Genomic DNA, 18,963 nt, shown 5'->3' with positions numbered 1-18,963 from the left:
AGCATCTTTTGAGATATTTGAGAAGATATTGAATCCATAGAACAAAATCAGCACACGTAAAAAAGGAACAATCAGGAACAAGAAAGAGTTCTTGAGAATTAAAAATGAGATTGGCAAAATATTAAATTCAATAGACAGCCTGAGAGATAATGTCTAGAAAATCTCCCCTAATGAGAACAAAACAGAGACAGACTGAGAAAGAAATGCTAAAAGATCAAATATCAATCTAGGAGGTCCAAAGAGGAAGAAATAATCAAGGAATAAACAGACAAAAATTTTCCAGAGTCAAGGACAACATGAGTGTCCAGATTTAAAGATCCCACTGATTTTTCAGTTCTCAAATGGGCAGACACCCGCACCAAGGAATTAGGAAATTTGAAATTTATGAAATTAGAAATTTCATAAATTCTAGAATGAAGAGATGATCTAAATATCTCTAGAGAGAAAAACACACATCACTTTCCAAGAAGTGAAAATCCAAATAGCAGTGAACTTCTCACTAGCATTGCTAGAAGCTCAAGCTTTTGAGAAAAAAAAAAAATGTTTTTATCTTAAAACTCTATACTCAGTCACTCATGAATTCTTTTTTTTTTAACACAGTCATGCAAGGACTCAAAACTTAACCTCCCACGTACTTGTTCTTAGGAAGTTATTGGAAGATGTGTCCAACTAAATAAGGACATAAACTTAGAAAAAGAAAAAGCCAGAATAGAGGAAAAAGCAAATCCAAAATATGAAGTCCCAAGAACACAACTGTGTATCAGGCCAACAGCATATCCAGTCCAACTTAGAGCAGGAGGAAAGGAAGCTCTGGCAACAAAAAGTAGGGACTCAAGACAATCTGTTATAACGTCTCACTTGAAATCTGAACACGTGAAAATGGAAACATATGCAGGAGAGGAAAACAACAGAGACTCAAGGAAAAAAAAGTTGTAAAAGAAAGTAAATGTAGGGGCGCCTGGGTGGCACAGTCGGTTAAGCGTCCGACTTCAGCCAGGTCACGATCTCGCGGTCCCGGAGTTCGAGCCCCGCGTAAGGCTCTGGGCTGATGGCTCAGAGCCTGGAGCCTGCTTCCGATTCTGTGTCTCCCTCTCTCTCTGCCCCTCCCCCGTTCATGCTCTGTCTCTCTCTGTCCCAAAAATAAATAAACGTTGAAAAAAATTAAAAAAAAAAAAAAGAAAGTAAATGTAATTGGTGTATACTTCTTAGCCTTCCAGTAAATAATGTATATATTATCAACTTAATTTAAAAACTATGATATGATTGTTTTGTGAGGATAGTAGTAAGAGAGGCATCTGTGTGTAGGAACCATACCCTCATCTGACACAATAAAGAAGTTAGTACATGATGTCTAGAATGGATAGATCAAGGAGCAGCCTGAGAGCATGTTAACTGGAGGTTTGGGAAAAACTACCAGGAGAAGCTAATAAAAGAGTAACAATAGTTGCCCCTGGGAAGCTGAGATGGGAAGTAAGGAAGACATGGGACCTAAGATTATTATTTTGTTATTACAAGGATATAGAGGCTATTTGAATTTTTAGCTATGTGTATGTTATTAACACAAATTGAAAAGTTTATCAAAGAAAAAATATTATATGTCAAATCCTCTGTTAAGAAGTCAGCATAGGTCTCTGTTTAAATTTATTAGATGTCCCTGGTCATAACACTCAGAGTAAGGATCAATGACAACTACACATATTCAGTAAACAATTTCAGTTCCTTGCTCACCATTCCATTCTTATGGTTTCATGTATCTCTTCTGTGTACTTTCTCACTCAGATATTGATAAGTAGGAATTATGTGTTACATAGTTATATATAGCACATAATTAAAAACAAAATATACTTAATTGTATGAGAATTTGTTGAGGACTATTCACCAGACTGGTCATTCAGTGAACTTGTTCAAACTGAAAATTACATAAGTGGATATTTTAAGGAATAAATCTCAAAAACATGGAAAATCCTTTGTCCCATTTACTTCGTGTCAGTTTTCTGAGATTTGTTGGCATTTTTTTTTTGTGACATTTTCCCCTCAGACTGCTTTTTGTTAAATAAATATATAAATAAACAAATAAATAAATATACAAACAAACCAACCACAGAATAATTTTTCCTAGATAGGAAAACAAGTCACAGATGTATTCCTATTACCTACCTTTGAGGTCAACATTGCATTCTGGTTTTGATGACAATAGAATAAAGTACACAACCATTATTTGATATGAATTAAAATTCCTATCATTGCTGTCTGTATTTGTTCTACTAACATCATTCACCCTACCTTTGAAATATAAAGAATGCCTGTGGCAACCAGCCTCTGCCTGTTGGTTCTGTTCTTTCCTTGAAGAGTATTTTCATTAATGATTAAAATGGTATTTTGCTCTTACTAGACATGTGTACATTTCTCTCCATCTTGCTAGAGCTGGGAGCTGGATGCTCAGATATGATGCAGTTTGGTGGCTGAGCGCTCTGGGACCTAACTTGGGTTTGAATCGTGGCTGAGATACTTACCAGGTGTGTGGCTTCGGACAAGTTACTTACTCTAAGTTTCTGTTTCCTCCCTTCAAAATGAGGTTAATTAAAGCATTAACTGAAGAGTTGTGGAAAAGATTTTTTCTTATTTTTTTTTTAATTTTTTTTTCAACGTTTATTTATTTTTGGGACAGAGAGAGACAGAGCATGAACGGGGGAGGGGAAGAGAGAGAGAGGGAGACACAGAATCGGAAACAAGCTCCAGGCTCTGAGCCATCAGCCCAGAGCCCGACGCGGGGCTCGAACTCCCGGACCGCGAGATCATGACCTGGCTGAAGTCGGACGCTTAACCGACTGCGCCACCCAGGCGCCCCTTCTTATTTTTTTTTTAATGTTTATTTTTGAGAGAGAGAGAGAGGCACACTGCAAACAGGGGAGGGGCAGAGACAGAGGGAGACACAGAATCTGAAGGAGGCTCCAGGCTCTGAGCTGTCAGCACAGAGCCCAATGCAGGGTTTGAACCCATGAACTGTGAGATCATGACCTGAGCTGAAGTTGGACTCTTAATCGACTGAGCCACCCATGCACTCTGAAAAGATTTTTTTAATATTTATTTATTTTGAGAGAGAGAGAGAGAGAGAGAGAATGAGCCAGGGAGGGGCAGAGAGAGGGAGACACAGAATCTGAAGGAGGCTCCAGGCTCTGAGCTGTCAGCACAGAGCCCAATGCAGGGTTTGAACCCATGAACTGTGAGATCATGACCTGAGCTGAAGTTGGACTCTTAATCGACTGAGCCACCCATGCATTCTGAAAAGATTTTAAAAAATTTTTTTTTTTCAACGTTTATTTATTTTTGGGACAGAGAGAGACAGAGCATGAATGGGGGAGGGGCAGAGAGAGGGAGACACAGAATCAGAAACAGGCTCCAGGCTCTGAGCCATCAGCCCAGAGCCTGACACAGCGCTCGAACTCACGGACCGCGAGATCGTGACCTGGCTGAAGTCGGACACTTAACCGACTGCGCCACCCAGGCGCCCCGGAAAAGATTTTTTTAATATTTATTTATTTTGAGAGAGAGAGAGAGAGAGAGAGAGAGAATGAGCCAGGGAGGGGCAGAGAGAGGGAGACACAGAATCCAAAGCAGGTTCTAGGCTCCATGTTGTCAGCACAGAGCCCTACAAGGAGCTCAAACTCACCAACCTCAAGATCATGACCTGAGTTGAAGTCGGATGTTTAACCGACTGAGCCACCCAAGCTCCCCAAAATAATTTCATTTTTTTAATGTTTATCCATTTTTGAGAGAGAGAGGGAGAAAGAGGTAGATAGGGAGAAAGTGTAAGCAGGGGAGAGGCAGAGGATCAGAGCAGGCTCTGCAATGACAGCAGCAAGATGAACACAGGGCTCAAACTCATAAACCGTGAGATCTTACCTGAGCTGAAGTCAAGAGCTCAACTGACTGAGCCATACACGTGCCCTGAGTTGTGGAAAAGATTTAAAAGGTAATTCAAATAAAGTCCTTGGTAAAGTGCATGAAACATAGTAAACGTTCAATAAATGATAGTTATTATTGGTGTTATAAACTTTCTGTAACATGACATGATTGAAAAACTAATGGACTAGTGATCAGAAATACCAGATTTTTCCCAATGTCCCTTCCAACTGTGGCATTCTATAGGGTATGATTAGGTCCTTAATATCCATGACTTGCAAAACTATTGGGTGTATTTTAGTAATATCAAATAAAAAAATAGTTACTAAGGAGTTATCATGAATATTTATGTGTGAAGAAACACTAGATTAACCAGAAAGGTATAACTGGGAAAATGACTTTAAGAGCAAAACTATTGCTTCTTCTTAGGGGAGCAAGCAATTGTGATATAGGATTTAAGGCAAAGAAGATAGAACAAGTCATTGAATCATTATTATTGGCATTGCATGCTTCTTAGAAATTAAGCATTTCACAAAGATGCCTTCTTTGTATTTTAGAATTGTAGATTAAGATGTTGCAAATTTAATTCAGCTTAACAATATTGATTATGCTCAATCATTAATTAATTAATTTATTTATTTATTTTAAATGGGGAAGGAAAGGAAAAAAAGTTAGACAGGGAGAGAGCCAAACCATAAGAGACTCTTAAAAACTGAGAATAAACTGAGGGTTGATGGGGGGTGGAAGGGAGGGGAAAGTGGGTGATGGGCATTGAGGAGGGCACCTGTTGGGATGAGCACTGGGTGTTGTATGGAAACCAATTTGGCAATAAATTTCATATCAACCATTTAGTTTCAAGGTAAATATGGTGCTGTTTTGAATGTTCTGTTGTAGTTTGGTTAGGATCCAAAGGCATCCTTCATTAGCTTCTTTATTAGTACATTTAAATACTCCCTTGGCTTAATTAAGCTTCAAATGACTTTATTCTCTGATTCAGCGGTGTTTGTGTTCAACAGATTTGCCAAGCTTCCTTATAAATCTTCCCACAGCAGATGTTGAGATGCATGTGGCATGGGGTGACTCAGGTTTTGGGTAATGGTCCATGCTTCTTGAATTTAGGAAAGTGATGACTTTTGTTGCTACCACACTTCTGTGGCCCTATGTATATATCTCTTTGTCTAAGCCACTTAGGAACAAGAGAATAGTTCCAGGTGGACTCAGTCAGATGATCTTCTATGGTGCCCACTCCTGAGGTATTACATTTGAGAGGTAACATTGGTAGCAACATATCATGAACTAATAACTCATTTAGGATTCACTCAACGCCTTTCTTCCACTAGCACTGAAAATCCCCCAAAGACTACCCCACATGTGTCCTGATACTAACCATCAAACTGATGTTAATGAATGAGATTTAAGTAGCTAATTCCAATTTCTCTCCCTAAACAGGCAAAGTAGAGGGAGATCTAACTCCCTAGAATAGCACTAGAATAGAACTTTCTGTGATGGTGGAAATGTTCTATATCTATGGTAGCCACTTGCCATATGTGGATATTGAGCATTTGAAATGTAGATAGATAATTGAGAAATTGAATTTTTTAAATTTATTTCAGTTTAATTAATTTAAAAGCCCCAAAAAGTCACTGGTTACATTCATGCTTACACAGTAAATGTTGTTATAAAAATATATTTGGTCCCAAAAGAGAGGGATTTAGACTTACTAATGGGAAAATAAGTTAAAAAAAAAAAAAAGAATTCTGCCTCATCTAAGGGACTCTGAGCTGATTTTGTAGGTGGCAGGAAGGAAAGAGCCTCTAGTTTTTCATTTTTTGTTGGTTTACCTAATGGATTTGAGAAAGTTCAACAAGTATCCTTTGTGAAGGACTGGAGAAACCTATAGGGAGTTATATACCATATATCTACACACATATTTATCTATTCTCATGTGTTTAGAAGTCATTTCCATTTTATTCTGAGTACAATCTTCACAATAAAAATTAAAACAAAGGTTGACATACCTAAGATTTCTTTAATTTTATTTGTTTGGGAGAAAGATTTATTTTAGAGCTTGAGGAAAATATTTTTCTGGCCATATTCCCTCTCCCATTAAAACATATTTATTTTACTATGTATTATTTCACCCATTTCATCATTACTATAAATTTCTCATTTTGAATCATAAGACATTTCATGTGATATGAGAGGACAATTCCCTTTGTGAAGAAAGGTCTCTTGCTCATTGTTGTATCCCAAGTGCCTAGAACAATATCTGGCAAATGATAGGTATCCCATAATATTTGTTGAATAAATGAGCGAATTAAAGACAGTGTCTTTTTTTAAAGTAGTGCTAGTTTCTGGCATCTCCTTGTTACTTTGATGTTGCTGTTTGGGCAAGGAATATGCAAACAAATAGACAAACATGAGCTTGGCTGGACAACTGAAAACTGATTAGTTCTCCGAGACTCAATTCAGCCCATGCTATTTCTCAGGCATCTGAAGTCTGGTTGTAGTTTGCTCAGAAATGTGTGTACTCATTGTGTGCAGAGGGATTTTTATATCAACTGGCATCTTCTCTTTTTGTTTAATGACTAGAAACCAAACCATGTTAAAGACTGGAAGAAATTAGCAACTGTTTAACATCTGAAGACAAAAGAGTTTATATCTGGGGGAAATGAAAGAATTAGTCCTGGGGTCGCTCTTTCTCCTTTACCTTTCTCCTTTACCTTCTCCTTTACCTTCGCTAGAGGTGTCATGGTTAGTTAACAAGAGGGATTTATCAAGGTAGACCTGATACATTACGTGATCTCCACCATGTATAACTCAGCACCATGGGAGTATGATTCACGAGTTTTTCATTTAGCTTTGGAGAATGTTCCATTTGTCATTTGCAGTATTTTCACGGGTTTCCTCCAGAAGTTTATTCTGCAGATGGGCAATAAGACGTGTGACAGACTTGAAGAGAATGCTGCCAGCAAGAATTACCCAAACTATATCCTCTGGGGACTGACCATAGGCTCATGTCTGCAAGGAATAGAATTCTGGAGTGACTGGCCCACTGAAGAGTCCCATAAACCACGCGAGAAGATGGGGGAAAGTGACAGTTGGTGGGAAAATACTTCCATTTTGCTGAGATTAAGTCTGACCTGATAGATCCTTTCAGTCTGCATGTGAATAAAAGCTGGTTCTGTTTTGCTGCAGGCCTTAAAAAGGTAAGGGACAAGAGAGTTAAAAGTAATCATAAAAAGCCAGTTCCCGGGGCGCCTGGGTGGCGCAGTCGGTTGAGCGTCGGACTTCAGCCAGGTCACGATCTCGCGGTCCGTGAGTTCGAGCCCCGCGTCGAGCTCTGGGCTGATGGCTCAGAGCCTGGATCCTGTTTCCGATTCTGTGTCTCCCTCTCTCTCTGCCCCTCCCCCGTTCATGCTCTGTCTCTCTCTGTCCCAAAAATAAATAAACGTTTAAAAAAAAAAAAAAAGCCAGTTCCCAAGCACAGTAATTATGCAGTTCTAAGAATTATGACTCAATTATCATTCCCCTTGCTATACAAAGACAAAACCTTCAAGATTCAACTAATTTGGATGCCTGTAGGAAATGATGGTTTCTGAGTTACTATAGAAAGCAGCAGCTGGAATTTTGCTTGCTAAAAAACTGGTGTGAGGTAGGGTTGCTCCCAGTGGTGTTCTCTCAGTTAAAATGTGTCTGCATTTTCTGTTACTCATGTCTGATGTTTGGTTAACAAGTTGACTCTAACCAACAATGGGCCCAGCCTTATTACAATGGGTCTATCCTTAAGGTACTTTTTTTCCTGCAGCATAACCCAGAATCTTCATTTTTAAATTTTATTATTTTTGTTTTATAAAAATAATAACTGCAGAATAACACAAATTTATTAAGGCATACAATTCCTAAGCGCAGTGTTCAGTATACTTTACACATGTACTGCATTTCAAATATCCTAGAAATTTCCCTCATGCCCCTCCTAGTCATTACCTCTGCAAAGATAACCACTACCACTATTCTGACTTCCTTCATAAAAGATTCCTTTTGCTTATTCCTGAATCTGCATTTTAATAAGAACCCCAAGGGATTCTTATGTACCTTAGAGTTTGAGAAACACCGACTTGAGGTTTTGAACATAAGGTGAAATAGAAATCTCTGATCTGGGTCCTTTAAATAAAACAAAGCACAAAATCCATGTGTTTAGATTGATCTATAGTGTGGTGATCACAAATCAGTATCTTCAATTTCATCATGAAAGCTCCGCAAGGAAGTAAAATACAGCTTTGTGCCTGTACTAATATTGATGCCAAATATCAGAGAGGTTCACCTGAAGCCAGGCACCTGCAAATTCCTATTATCATAAACAGACCATGATGCTCCCTGGTCTCAGAGTACACTTCATTTGCATAGGCAGGAAATTCAGATTCAGGTCATGTTTTTCCCCTGTCAGCTGTGGTTTATTTTCCTTACCCATTCTAAATCTGTCATTTTCAGTCTCATGTGTAAACTTTATGGTTTACTGTACTGTAATTTTAATATTGAATGCAATCTTACCAGGTTGTAGGAGGTGGCACACCTTTCAGTGAATCCAAATAAAGCTATAAATATTAAGATAGGAACCCTCCACATCCACTCTTTATGGTTTATAAAATCTTATTTTGGGTTGAAAAAGAAAATAATATTTTGCTTTTCTTTGGTCATCTTTCCCTATCCCTTTAGTAATATCTTATAATACTATATGATTCTTTTGACTTTCTGGGCCAGCTTCTGATGGCCTGCTTGCCCGATAGTCTATTCATCTCTTCTTGGCTAGCAGTGACTACTCAAATGCATTTAAATCTAGAGCTTGGGAGAGCATCACTTTAAATCAATATTTTCTAAGGAAATAGGCATTTGAACAAGGCTACATTAAATTTCTTTCATCTCTCATGTCCAGATGAGACTTGCAATAGGTCCAGCCACTCCCCAGAACATCTGAGGTGTGATGATGTTTGATAATGTTTGTCAATGTCTACAGGTGATTATCCAAATATTTTCATTGCTTGTAGTCCTCATTACCATTCTCTACAAAGAAGGTACAACTTCCATGGATATCAGTGGCTAGATTTAAGAAGATTCACCAAATCCTATCAAAGTTTACTCTCACTCTAACTGACTCCAACAGTCTTTATGATTCATGCAAATGCAATAAGTCAGATCATGGAATCTGTGCTGTCATAATGACAAAGAGTAAAAATTTTGCACCAAAAATTTACATTTTGTTCTTACCAAGTAAATCCTGTAAAGCAAAACCATGACTTATGAAGAGAGGAAATGAATAATGTTAATACCTATATTATATATTCACATGGGGTACCTGTATATCTATATAGGTATTTCTAGTTACTTTTGAACAGCATTATTCACATCATGATGCATGAAGTGAACTTGTTTTGCTGTTAATTACACCAGCTTTTTGTTCAGTAGCACTAGGCTAAATGAAGCAAGTTAGTATCAACACTTCTTTAAAAAGGAAAAGTGACATATTTTCTTATGTAAAAATAATACAGATGTATTATAAATTATAGACTGCAGAAAAGTAGAAAGAAGTGGGGGGGGGTGGGAAGTACTTGTTTTTGCCATGCCAACAACCATTGCCATTGTTATATATTTCCTTGTAAGCTTTTCCTGCCTGTAATTTTGACTCTGTTGTGATCACTTAGTAGTCTATTTATTTCATTTGCTATTATCGTGATACTCCACATTACTGAAACACAATTATAAACACAATTGTTTATAAACACAATTTTTAACAGTTAAATGCTTTACTTTGTGAATATAATAGTTATTTATCATTTGTCTAATGTCGAGCAATTAGTCTGTTTCAAATTTTTCACCACTTAAAGTAAAACTATGATGAACATCTTTGCTGATAAGACCTTATATTTATGATTATTTCCTTTAAATGGATCTTCTGAAGAATTAATGCAGGTCAAAGGGAATTATCTTTAGAGTACCTACTATGCATTCCCCCCCCCCAAAGAATTCCACCAAATAACACATTTGTCAACGATGCATTCTTTCTGTTTCTACTATTGATCAATCCTTAAACCCCAACCTTTAGCAAGCTCCTGTTTAGAACCTTTATAAATTAGTTATACCCTCCTTAATGGCCAGGCTCATCTAACAAAGCAACCTGATGGAGGGGGAAGAAAAAAAAAGAGGGGCACCCAGGTGGCTCAGTCGGTTAAGCATCTGACTTCAGCTTGGGTCATGATCTCATGGTCCATGGGTTTGAGCCCCACCTCAGGCTCTGTGCTGACAGCTCAGAGCCTGGAGCCTGCTTTGGATTCTGTGTCTCACTCACTCTCTGCCTCTCCCCTGCTCATGCTCTGTCTCTCTCTGTCTCAAAAATGAATAAAACATTTTTTAAAATTTAAAAAAGAATGAATAAACATTAAAAAAACTTTTTTTTAAAAAAAGGAAAAAAGGGAAAGAAGGAAGGAAGGAAAGAAAAGAAAAAGAAAAGGGGGAAGAAAAGCAGACTGAAAGTGAATGAAGGGGAAAGGCATGCAGGAAGGCAACACTTATCTTTATTTTTTAAGTTTATTTATTTATTTTGAGAGAGAGCACAAAGGGGGTAGGAGCAGAGAGAGAGAGAGGGGGGGGGGGAGGGAGAGAGGGAGAATTCCAAGCAGGCTCTGCACAGTCATAGCCCAGAGCCCAATGCAGGGCTTGAACTCATGAACCAAACCATGAGATCATGAACTGACCCAAAAATCAAGAGATGGACACTCAACTGAATGAGCCACCAAGGAGCCCCAGAAGGAAGGACTTTTATAAAGGAACCTGAATCTGCAGTTTCCCCAGTCCAAAAGATAGTCCTTTACACTAGGTAGTTCTTCACCTCCTTCTTTTGATTCATGACTAGAGACTTAACTTATGCATACAACAGGTTCCAAATCTCAAAACCCTAAGCTTACAAAAACAGAAATAGATTTAAAATTAGCTCTCTTGTCCTTTTGCCAGGCCATATGAGCTTTAGCACACAGCATCTCATTTGACTCTCCAGTTAATTCTTGTGAAATAAATATTATTACCCCAAGTTTACAAATGAAAAAACAAACTCAGAGGCATTGAGTGTCTTCTCCCATGTCAGCTAGTGAGTTGTAAGGCCAGTGTTCACGTCCAGGTTTTGTGACTCCAATTTTACTTTGGTTCAAGGTTTCTATGACTTCTTGATTTGTATTCACTTATTTGATTTCTCATGCCAGCAGTGCCCTGGCACTCTTGGATTTTGCCTGGACTTTGCTTCTTTGGTCTGGGCTTCTTGCCTAGTTCCTTCAACTCACTACTGCCCACGTCTCAATCTGTCAATCTGCCAACTTTGTTTAACTGAATTGTGTTCATTTAAGAAAACTTCCTTTGGTGTATTTTAGACAATGAGGAGACTTTATTAGAATATGTAGTAGATATATTTCTCCTTAAATGTAACCACTGCTTCCTTGTTCACTTAAAGGTCTGCTATATTCCTCTGCCAATAATCTCTTGTGTGCCTATATCACCACGCTTGGTACAGGAGAGCAGGTGTTCTTCCTGTAAATTCCCCATATTGATCCAGTTGCTATCCCATTGTGGAAAACACTACTAATTGTTTGTCAACCTCATGTCATGTTCCTGGAAACATAGAGTCCCTTTCCCATATGACTGAGTTCTGGCCATTAGAATGTGAGTGAAAGTCCTATGTGCCATTTCCAGGCCTGGAAAAGTCTTGCATGTGTATTCAATTCTTCACACTCATTTTCCCCCCACTGGCTTGAAGCAGACCTTTGAAGCCACATGTTGAACATGGTAGAGCTACAGAAAAAAAGAACCTGGGTTCCTGAATCATCGCCTGAAAGAAAGCCAGCTACCAACAAGGAAAACCCATTTAGGACTTTACAAGAACAAGAACTTCTTTCTTGCTTGTCCCATTATACAGTTTGGGGTTTATATGGTTCACCAGTTAGCCTACTCTAACAAGTACAGCCATGAACATCTTTGTAATTGCTAATTAAGGAGAACCTCTTTAGTGTTGTGGTTTGACTAGATAGCAGAATTAAAGACATTCATTTTTGTTCTTTTTTTTAATTATATTAATTCAAATTCAAGTTTGTTAACATACAGTGTAGTATTGATTTCAGGAGTAGAATTTATAATTCATCACTTACATATAACACCCAGTGATCATCCCAACAGGTGCTCTCAATGCCCATCACGACTTTAGCCCATTCCCCCCCACCTTCCCTCCAGCAACCCTCAGTTTGCTCTCTGTATTTAAGAGTCTCTTATGGTTTGCCTCCCTCTCTGTTTTTATCTTATTTTTCCTTCCCTTCCCCTGTGTTCATATGTTTTGTTTCTTAAATGCCACATATAGTGGTATCATATATGTCTTTCTCTGCCAGACTTTTTTGCTTAGCATAATACCCTCCAGTTCACCATCCATGTTGTTGCAAATGGCAAGATTTCATTTTTAAATGGTAATTTTCAAAAGGAGTTTGTGTATGTGAGTGTGCATGTTTGTGTGTATATATCAACTACATTTGAGGAGATAGAACTCTTACAGTTCCTTCAAGCTTTTAATCTATAAAACAAATCTCTGTATCAATATTTTGCTTTTTCAAATGGCATTTGGTCACATTCCATTAACAGAATCTCCTCCCAGGGTTGGAAGGGAGCAGATCCTTGTGAGAGTAAAGTTCATAACCCAGTACGCAGATGCAGCCCTAGGACAATGCCAACAATCTGCAGAGAAACACATGTGGTCACCTTTTAGGTAGGACTGCTAAGGCAGAATGGACCTGCTCCCTCTGTCCATTGTAACTGCCAGCCACAGAGTGCTATGAGCCTGACAGGTCATTCTTCAGGCTGTTGGAGATGTGATAAAGGATTATTTAAGAGGCTTGATAACTTATAAGGGTGTGAGAAGCATCAGAGGAAATTACATCAGTGTTTAAATCCAGCAGATTAGAGGATTCAAGGGTCCATTAACAGAAATCAGTCAGAAGGAGGAAGAACTTGTTTTGAGAAGACTGTGTTCTACTTTGGTGGTGTTGATCCTGAGGCCAGCCAGCAGCCACTCCTGTTTCAGTTAGTAAATATCCTCTTTTCTCTCAGTAGGCCTGTCTGTTCTGTTAGATAACCTAATTCCCTTATCTCTGCCTTTGACGTGTGTTTTAGCACACTACCGAGTGATATCACATGGATTTCTAAGTATTAACATGTTTTGGAGATATCTTTCCAGAAACTGAAATTAATTTTTTTTTCAACGTTTATTTATTTTTCGGACAGAGAGAGACAGAGCATGAACGGGGGAGGGGCAGAGAGAGAGGGAGACACAGAATCGGAAACAGGCTCCAGGCTCTGAGCCATCAGCCCAGAGCCTGACGCAGGGCTCGAACTCACGGACCGCGAGATCGTGACCTGGCTGAAGTTGGACGCTTAACCGACTGCGCCACCCAGGCGCCCCCAGAAACTGAAATTAAAAAAGAAAAGAAAAGAAAAGGCAAAGAGAAAGAAACCAAGTATAATTTATCCATATTTTATTTAATTCCGTCCTGTTTCTTAAAGGTAGGAAAAAAAACTAAGGAAGGGAAGAAAGAGAAGGAACGGAAACAAAGGAAAGAAGAGAATGAAGGAAGGAAGGAAGGAAGGAAAGATGGAAGGAAGAAAGGATGAGCATAAGAGAGAAAGAGATAGAAAAAGAAGAAAGGAAAGAAAGAAAGAAAAGAGAGAAGGAAGAAAAGGAAGAGAAAAAAAGAAAAGAAAAGAATAGAAAAGAAAAGAAAGGAAAAGAAGAGAAAAAAGAAAGGGAGGAAGGAAGAGGGAGAGAGGGAAGCAGGAAGGAAAAGAAAGAAGGGAAGAAAAGAGAGAGTAGAGAAAGGCCAATATCCTTGATGAACATAGATGCAAAAAACCTCAACAAAATACTAGCAAACCACATTCAACAATGCATTAAAAGAAGCATACACCATGATTAAGTGGCATTTTTAGATTTATTTATCTCACCAGTTGGTCTGCCCTCCTGAGAACAACCGTGAACATTTTTGCATAGCAACATCACTGAGTGAAAACACCTCACAAGTCGAAGTTAACTACCAAAAGATATTCACCAAAGTAATCCCACCATCACTTTAGCTGAGTTGTGGGAACAAACCCTCATGGTTCTGGATAAATGAAAAATTCATTTAAAATGTAATTTTAGTTTCTAAGTTACAGCCCAACTCCAAGCTTCGTATTTCTAGCAGCCTGTACCTTTGATCCTCTTCAGTTACCCTTTTCCCAGGGTCACATCCTGAACAACCATCACCTGAAACAACTTAAATATCCCGCTGATAACAGCCCTCCTCATTCCAGAAATCTCACTCCATTGCTTCTGATTCATGTGATCTTTAAGCTCACTGAAGTTTCTGATGCTCTGGCCACCTCTACTTTCTCACAGGCCATCATCTACTCCCCCACCCCAGTCCGACACCTCCCTGTCTGAATTCCTTCTGATCCAGCCTAGACTTCATGGCACATTGTTTCAAAAACTTTCTCATCAGAATTACTTCCCTCTGTGCCAGCTCTGCTAATTGAAGACCCTTCTCAGACCTATCACTTGCTCTCTGCTCCTGTGCCCAGACTTCTGGAGATACAAAGAATATCATGCTGCCTGTCACCTCAGCTGACCTCCCCAGGCCACTGAGTCACGCTTTGGTTAGCCCTCTTTCCTATTCCCTTCAGTGGCTGTCCCTAATGTCCATCACTCTCCCCAGGCAGCATATCCCATCCCCAACCCCTTCTCCTTCAGCAGGTAATTCCTCACAGTTTACAGGGGGAAAAAAAGAAAAAAAAAAAGTGTCGATCAGGAAAGATCTTTCTCACCCTCCTTCCTCCATAGAAATATGCTTAGCCATAATTGTGCCATCTTTTTCTCATGTCCTAAAGGAAGAAAACTTCTCCCTAAGCCTCACTCCTCCATCTGTTCCTCTGTTCCTTAGATCCTATTTGCTCTTTGTTACTTAAGGTCTTTATACTACCAATGATCTCATCTCTTTCCTGCATCACCAACTTTCTCTCAACTGGATCCCTCCCTCAGCACCATATAAATATGTTCACCTTTCTCACATTTAATGAAGAGCCTACCTTTGACCTATCCTTACTCCTTCCTTCTCAAGTACTCTGCCTGTAAAAGTTGTTTGTACTTTCTGTCTCCACATCCCTTTTAGCATCCCTCAACCTTTTGCAGCTTGCTACTACTTCAATCACACCTTGAGATTATTCTAGTGAGGATCATTTCAATGGCTTCCAAGTTTCTAAACTTAAAGCCTCGGGTTTTGTTCTCTTACTTGGCCTCCCTGCAGTATTTGGTGCTCCTGGTCTATCCCACCTTTTCAAGTATTTTCTCCTGGCTCTAGAATAACATTCTCCCTTGTTCCTCCTTTTACCTTTCTCACCAGTCTTTTTCAGTCTGCTTCCTGGACTCTTCTTCCTATACATATCCAAAAAATATTTAAAAACGTATTACTGGCATCCCAGTGAACTTCTGGCCTGAGCTCAATATATCAAGGCTCCGATGTGGCAATATTTTGTAGGTTGTGGCTGCCAGCATAGGCCTATGGGCTTTAACAGTCTACACACACCATGATCATGAAGTTTGGTGGCAACGTCAGTTTACACCAAGTCATATATGGTGCTATCAGTTTCCCTGAGGAGGAGGAAGGGGCCCTCACTCCCGCACCAGAGAGCAATTAAATTTGGGAAAGTGTACACTTTCACATATCTCAGGAAATAAGCATTCCCTAGCTGTGTGAATGGCCTGGTTTTCTTTCCTCATAAAGCATTGTGCACTTGTACATGAAGCTGGTAAACATTTTGATCAGTAAGCAAGATGCCTATAAAATTGGTGACTGGTTGCTCTGAGAAGCTAGAATACTTCCTGTGCTTCCACAGACTCCTCCCTACCACCTAGATGACACACACAACCAACAAGCACCAGAGCTCCTGAGAGACCATAATGACCAAAGCTGACATCTGTTCCTTTGCCATTACTCTCTGGCAAGTGGCCATCAAGGAAATGCCTCACTCAGGAGACCTGTACACTGTGATGGCCTATAACCTTCATCCATCTCTCTCAGCAGCCTCTCTTCACTGATTCTTTCTCTGGGAAAAGGCTTGGGAAGATCATCTAATGCTACTGGATGGCCAGTGCTTTCCAGCAGCCAAGTGCGGCACTTATGGTTGACTTTAACTCTTCAAAAACTAAATTTGGGGGTTCCTGGCTCGTTCAGTCGATAGAGTGTGTAACTCTTGTTCTCAGGTTTGCGAGTTCAAGCTCCATGCAGAGTGTGAAACCTACTTAAAAAAATTGTTTTTAATTAAAAGCTGAATTTGGCTGACTCTAAACTGTATCAAGATAAGCTTTTGACTTTGTTTCTATTTATTTTCAAAGAAGTGAATATGTAGAAAGAAACATTGATAGGAGAGATTTTTAGAAAATAAGGTACTAAGATGTAAAGAAAAATTTCCGAATTCTTGGAAACTTTATCATTTGTGATTCTACTTCCTCAAGGGAAAATTGTTTTTAAGTGGACTTTAATTGAATTAGAAAACGAAGCCTATACCATATATATAACTTGTATGTAATTCCTATGATATGATTTATAAAGTATCTCAAGGCTTTGATTTCATCAGATAATGAGGGTGGAAGACAGACTGAGTGGGCTCACAACGTGGCATTGGAACTTGGCTGTGTGTGAGCTTGAACAAGTCACTGAATTTCACAGAGAACCTCTGTGCCCAGGTGCACGATCGCTCTCACAGCTACCCTGTGAGGACATGTCAAGTGTTCAGGACAGCACCTGGCCCATAGCAGTCACTCAGTATACAACAGGTATACTGTCTTTGTTATAGCTTTGTTATTATGCTGGCTTCTCTTGGAGCAAAAAGAAATAAAAATCTAATAATAATCCAAAAAAAATGAATGCATCATCTTGAACCTAAAGTAAAAATGGTCTTAAAAAATCTTAAAAAAATATCTCTGAACCACAAATTTCTATTCACCTTATATATTTATGTATGTTATGCCCCTAACACACACCCCTTAGAGTGGCCTAAATGGTTTGAAAACCCTATTATTCAAAAAGCATGAAAATGTCAGGGATCCAAAACCTATCTAGATTAAATAAATGCATTCAGGGCCCTCCAAAATTCCACATTCTCACAAAAAGGGATGAGAAAAGAGAGTAAAACCGTATCTCAAATGTAGTACTGTCATTAGTCTCTCCTTATTTGTGTTCTTTATTTTTTCAATTTTTGGTGTAAAGACAAAGGTCTTATTCCTTCTAGTCTAATTCAAGAACTTTAATGGCAACAAATACACTGATTGTGCACCTATTGTGTGCCTGGCACCGTTCAGGGCACTTGGAGCAGTCTCTGCTTTCATGGGGCTTGAAGTCGAATGTGGTTCTTAAAAAAAGGGCTCCAGTGCTATTTTAGCAGGTGTCGGTATTGTCTATGCTCATCTTTTAACATTGTATATTAAATTAAAATTGGCATTTTAAAGTCTAACTTATAGTAACATAAATATTAAATGCTGGAGTCAGGAATAAAATTAGATCTCTTTGTGTATATTTTGATATATATGTTTTAATTGATCAAGTGCCTACTCTGTGCTAGAAAATGTGAAATTTTAGTTTTCTTTTATGTAAAATTAGAAAGAATGCTATTATCATTATAGATCTTATTGAGCAGTTTCAGTAAGTGGCTTTTTTGGCTTTGCTGAAATTTAAATGCATTACATCCAAATTTTGGGCCAGTAGAGCAGAAAAAAAGTCCTAAACAGTTTATTCAAGGTAAAACATATACACATGGAGTTTTTCCAAGAAGAAAGCATATTTCATAATATGCATAATTGTGTTTCTTTCCTGAGCTTGAATAGACTAAATATTAACAAATTCGTCTCTAAGAAACCCATTACAAATACAATTAATAAAAATCCCCTACTTCCCACACGTCTATCATAGTATTACATGTGACACCTGATTAATATGTCATTAATAATTGCAACTATGTAATGTCCCAATCATCCAAGTGGGTACCCACTTCATTAAATTAACAATTATTTGTGTAATCCTCATAATGGTCTGGTAGGAAAAGCTGTGTACTCTTTTATTCTACACAATGGCAAAAAAGGAGGTATTTTATTTCATTTATTACTTTTTTTGTTTCAAGTTTTTATTTAAATTTCATTTAGTTAGCATATAGTGTAATATTGACTTCAGGAATAGAATTTAATGATTCATCACTTACATATGACACCCAGTGCTCATCACAACCCAGGCATCATCAAAAATGAGGTATTAAACATGGTGTATAATATAATAATAGCTAATATTAATTGCTTACTTAACAAAGTACTTATATAAATCTATTTAATCTTAATAAGTCTCAATGATCGGATACTATTATCCCCATTGTAAAGTTCAGGAAATTGAGACACAGAGGACTAAGAAACTCACCCACAGTGACACAGACACAGTAGAAGAGATGGAGTGGAGGCTTGATTCTGTGTAGTCTGGTTCAAGGACCTGTTCTTGGCCCCCATGCCACATTCTCATATACCAGTCTCCTTCCCAAAGCAATTTGCTGCTGTCTCTTTTTACTTGCTAAAACATAAAAGTTTTCTTCCATTTTTTTTAATCCTAAGAAAAATGTTCAAAAGTATGACCTGCTTCTCTGTCTCATCTCAAGTAATAATGGTTCTGGTATTCTGGACATTGATTTAGATGCTTCTTTTTATCTCTAGGTTCTTTGAAAGCACCTATCATTATAATGCCTATGCACTCAGACAAATATATGAGACATGCTTTAAAAAAGAGAGAGAAATTTCCCCATGGTCTCTATTACATTTTAATAGTGTGAAGAATAATGCAGTGGACAGATAATGGAGTAAAGCAAGGAATTGTGGGAGGAAGCTTCTTTAGTGTTTTTTGGCTGAATCACTATATAAAAACTCAGACCTTGGCTACCCAGGCTTAGATTTCTGAATCTTGGACCAAAAAG

At 38.4% G+C, this 18,963-nt stretch overlaps 1 pseudogene; it reads left to right on the top strand.

The window, feature by feature from the left end:
• Positions 1–6,714: 6,714 nt before the first annotated feature.
• LOC115514949 lies at positions 6,715–16,091 on the top strand (annotated as a pseudogene).
• Positions 16,092–18,963: the final 2,872 nt, after the last annotated feature.

This window comes from Lynx canadensis, chromosome B2, assembly GCF_007474595.2.
Source record: "Lynx canadensis isolate LIC74 chromosome B2, mLynCan4.pri.v2, whole genome shotgun sequence".
Classification (NCBI taxonomy): domain Eukaryota; kingdom Metazoa; phylum Chordata; class Mammalia; order Carnivora; family Felidae; genus Lynx; species Lynx canadensis.
Note: the sequence above shows the minus strand (reverse complement) of the source record. Positions and strands in the feature narration are given on the sequence as shown.